The sequence below is a fragment of the Nanorana parkeri genome, unplaced genomic scaffold (genome assembly GCF_000935625.1).
Source record: "Nanorana parkeri isolate BGI_ZX_2015 unplaced genomic scaffold, ASM93562v1 scaffold2524, whole genome shotgun sequence".
NCBI lineage: Eukaryota > Metazoa > Chordata > Amphibia > Anura > Dicroglossidae > Nanorana > Nanorana parkeri.
Window position 1 is genome coordinate 28,062 of NW_017308792.1, and position 4,653 is coordinate 32,714.

General features: G+C 40.6%; 1 pseudogene; it reads left to right on the plus strand.

The window, feature by feature from the left end:
• Positions 1-2,935, plus strand: part of LOC108801842 — a 17,151-nt pseudogene extending 14,216 nt beyond the window's left edge.
• The last annotated feature ends 1,718 nt before the right edge of the window (positions 2,936-4,653 follow it).

Sequence of the window (4,653 nt, forward strand, 5' to 3'; positions counted from 1 at the left end):
GGCCAAGGTTGAAGAAGGGCCTGACTCTGGGGTAGGGGAAGCTATGTGGTGAGACCCCACATAGCCCCGGCAGGGGAAATGGCACTTTCGGCATTATGCCAAAAGTGGCATTTACGGCCGATATGTTTCGGTGCATCCCTAATATAAACGGCTGAGCTTGTATTAGGTTTGAAATCCTGCAGTCAAAGTTTTTTTGAGAGAAGTCTATGATCTATGTGTGATGTTTTTTTTTTTCAGTACTAAAGCTAGAACAAAATGGGAGAGCCTCATCTGCTTATCTGTAACAGATCAGCAATCACCACTTATAGTTTTCCCTGAGTACATATCTTCTTTAAATTGCATTATCGCCATTTCAAACAAAGTTGCATGTGATAAAATCTGTGCAAATATTTCAGTGGTAAGCTGTAGTTCTGTTGAAGTCACGTGGTGTAAAAATTGCCAACTCTGCCAATCCTGTTTGTTTTAATCCCAAACTGTGCTTTGTTCTTTGTCCCCAAGGTGTGCTCACAAAGATAACTCCCTGTCAGGTCAAGTAAAGGTCAACGTTCAGCAAAGCTATGTTTCCTTTAACAATGTATCAGGTGCTAATTCAACCATGCAAAGGGATACCCTAATGTATCTTCTGCGGCATTATTGTTGAATTTACCTAATAGTCATTTGTATTTTACTTACATCCTTACTTTAATTTTTTATATTTGATAGACACATTTGCAAATCAGTGTAGGCAATTAGTACACCTTTTTAGAGTGACCATGTCAGTATAAAAAATCCAAAGCAAAAATCTGAAGCAAGCCATACCTACAAAAAAGAGAGGACATACTAATTTTCCCAGCTGCTCGTGCTTACGAACTCTGTTCCCCAGCGCTCTCTTGGTTCTCTGACTGGCCCCTAAGAGTTCGTTCACACCAGATGCAGTGCGTTCCGGTCCGATTCTGGCCGGAACGCACTGCATCGCATTGCGGCCGGCTCACTTTTTTGTGGGGCAGGAGGGAGCGTGGCGGGCTATGGAAGTGAGTGCACTGTAGCCACGTCCTCCGGCTACAATGCGATCGCCCACACATTGTGTCTGCGGTCCGGTGCGATGAAAATGCTGCAAGCACGGAATCGGACCGGAACGCACTGCATCTGGTGTAAACGAACCATAAGTCACTACCAGACACAGTAGTGATGTAGAAGCCTGTGTAATTAACCACTTAATGCTGTGGGGGACCAGGAATTTGACACTCCTTGAAATTTGGATTCTGAAGATTCCTTGGGGTGGTGGTTTATTTTCACAACAGTGAGGATTGGTAGTGCATGTAATGGAAGAGGTGACTTATTAAAGAAAAGGTAAAGCCAATGTTAAGAATAGGGGGTGGGGGATGGAGCCTTTAGCCATAATGTGCTAGCATGCACAATATATTAACTTATTATGTTCAGAAATAAAGGGCGCCAAACCAAAAGGTCTATGGTGCCTTTAATTGTTCACAATTTGATTACATTTTGAACAATTAAAGGCACTTTTGGACTCTTTCACCTTTTGGTTTGCCCCCCTTTATTTCTGAACATTGAGTCATTCCTGGTTGCCCAACAAGGGAGGCCTGTTTTGTTGGGAGCTGCCTTGCCTGTGCCCTTAAGCTTTTTTGCAAACTTTCCTGAATCTGGAGGATTTGAGCGCATAGAGAAACTCGAGCGCCTCCTAAATGTGTTAATTTGATATTAGCACATTATGGCTGTCTTACCTGCCAAAGCAATTCTCTCCAGTACCGCAATGTCCGGGCTTCCCCATTCTCACTGGTGCTTCGTCCCGGTCTTTGGTTCTGGTTCTTCGGCAACTTGATTGCCCTAGCCCAGATGATGCAACTTTAATGCATGCACATGGCAGTTACTTCATCTCGGAAACGTCTTTGCTGAATTTGTGCAATGAGGTGCACATGCATAGTTCAGTGTGAGAAAAAAATATTGCTGACAGGCACAAAGAAGCTTCTACGGCAAAAGACACTTACTGATTCACTTTTCTTATAGGAAGCCTGCATGTCTGTATTTTGTAAAGACTTCACTTCCACTTTAAAGCCCAAGTAAAACTTCATGATTTTTATTTGTTATGTAGTTATGGCTCTCTCTGTATAGTAGGTAAGATTGAATAAAGACACCAGTCCATCCAGTTCAACCTCTTTGATTTTGTGATTTTTTTTTACATTGTGTGTGTTTAGTTTTGCAAAAGCTTCCTGTGTCCTGTAGAGAACCAGACCACTGCTCTCAAACAGAGCGCTGTGCTCCATTTCTCCAGCTGTCATGTCTTGGTCAGACCTCTTGATTTGTCGGCCTGTCCTAGTTCAATTTTATAGATTAGTTGGAATCTTGGCTTGGTATAAACCTTTCAATTAATCTTTTGCCTCCATTGACAGTCTAAATATCTTGGTTGAAGTCATAGAACTGGTTCATTGTCATAGCTTACCATCATGGATGCGTTTATGTTTTAGTTGCATCTCAAATTAATCCTTTAGTTGATATGGTGGTATCTCATGTTTTTTTTTTTTACAAACAGTCGTGGCTATAACTCTTAGCTTGCTTGATGAATCTCTGTTGACAGTCATCGGTATGTCCAATGGTTTGGCTACATTTCTTGGCTAAACCTTTTTAGCTGACAATTATAGCTCTAGACTTAATTGCTGAGCTGATTAAATTAGCTGAACTTAATTTCTTGACCTCCTTTATCATTATTAACATACTTGCTTAGATTGTCATGTGGCTATCATGTTGGAATCTTTGACCTAATGCAGAATTCCAGACATGTATCAAATACACATTTTATTCCAGATATATACATTAAAAACATCATTAAAGTCACAAATACTGTAAAATGACAGCCAATTTCTGGTATCAGTGGAGAACATTTTAAATCTCGGTCTATTGTTGTTCAACAGGTTCCTGGTTCTGCTCCTTCTCTATATGATGGGTGTCAAACAGAACAGGAAGTAAGGGTAAATCTCCCAAATTCCTTTCTGTTTCACATGTGTCAGAACAAGAAGTAAGGGGAACCCTCCCCAATAAGACAACAATAACCTTCTCTAGAAGAGTTAGGAAGGGTTAGAGCCTGTCAATTCTTTATTGCTGCCTGTGCAGCATAGGTTCCTTTTATATGAGCCTCCAGTAATCCCTCATACTGAAGGACTGCAATAAGAGAAGCACACCACAAATAGGTTCTGTTAGACTGTACACAGCTGTCAATCCAACATAGGGTGCTAGCTCACTGGATGAAAGTGCTGAATCGACAAATTGATGACCTGATGGGTGTAAGGCTGCCCTTTCTTTCTCAGCAGGCTGGGGGCAGGGCAGCGACTGAGATTAAACAGTATTTGAAATCTTTTGGCAGCACAGAGAGTTCACATTTATGTATTTCAGTTCTGTTCAGCTTTAACAGTTATTCACATGTTCTGTTTATTTAAAATTAACAGTACTCCTACAAATAGGGGTCTCAAACAGGAGAGTATTTTAAGTTTAATTTAAATAAGTCAACTCCTTTATACACTCTAGCTCTATCAATGTTGTAATAGTTTGTTGCAGGAAGTGTTTCCATAACAGCATAAACTGTTGCTATGTATTTTTTTATTCATTTGTATAGAATCATATTGCAATATTTGCATATTGCACATTGTTTCCAGCAATGTCTTCTTAAAAAATCCTGTTACCTGTTCTTGCTAATCGTACCCTAACAGTTGTCGCCTTGTAATCACTACCAGCAGAACTGAAGATTAAGCTGCCATGTTGGCAAGCTGGTATTGTCAATAAAAGAATATTGTATTGAAATGTGACTTAGCCATTTCCTGATTGTATGCCAGCCAAGCTGGGACAGTCAATACCAAGGGGATAAGAGGGTTTATAACAGAGAGGAATCGACATTCAGAACATAGAAACAGCCCAGGAGACTTAGGATAGAGCGACACAGTCCTTCTGCTAGATATAGCCTAACAATAGAGGAAAAGAATAAGCAGGTCATTGGATTCCTTCATCTTGTACCATCCTGTATCATTTTATTCCACGAACTGCAATATGTTACACCCTCTCCATATGTCTCCAGTCTATTTGCTCCTGGTGGTCGCTACAGCGCTTGTGTTCGTCCTGCAGTTTGCAAGTATGTAATTTTGAAAAGAAACCTTTTTGGATATTGGGCCATGCCATGGCATTGCATATTGTGTATTCTGTACCTATAGGCAGTCATGCATAGGACATTGTTATACAATTGTAATGTAAACACCATCTACAGAGTGCAAATCTTTTTGAGCCTGGAACTGGACTGAAGGCCTTGGCAGAGGGCTGGTATTACTTGGTTTGAATGTGGGAGGGTCAGTAAAGGTTCATACATCACAGTGATTGTCTGGTGCAGGGACATGTCAGAGTGATGCTTGGCATTTTCAGGGATGAGGGAGGTGTTCCATCTCCAGTCATCTTCGGTTGGTGGTGAATTGACATTTATACCCATTCACCCTACAGGTCCTACAAATTTTTAAAGTTTGGTTTGCTTTTCCTTTTTTTCATAAAAAATCCCCATGAAATCATGGACAGTGCTTTTTTTAGGGTCTTTAAAGCCAACTTTAGGATTTTTTTAGGTAGGGGACCCCATCATATGTATTATATGTTACTTGCACTGAATGTAGCTTTATGTAAGATACA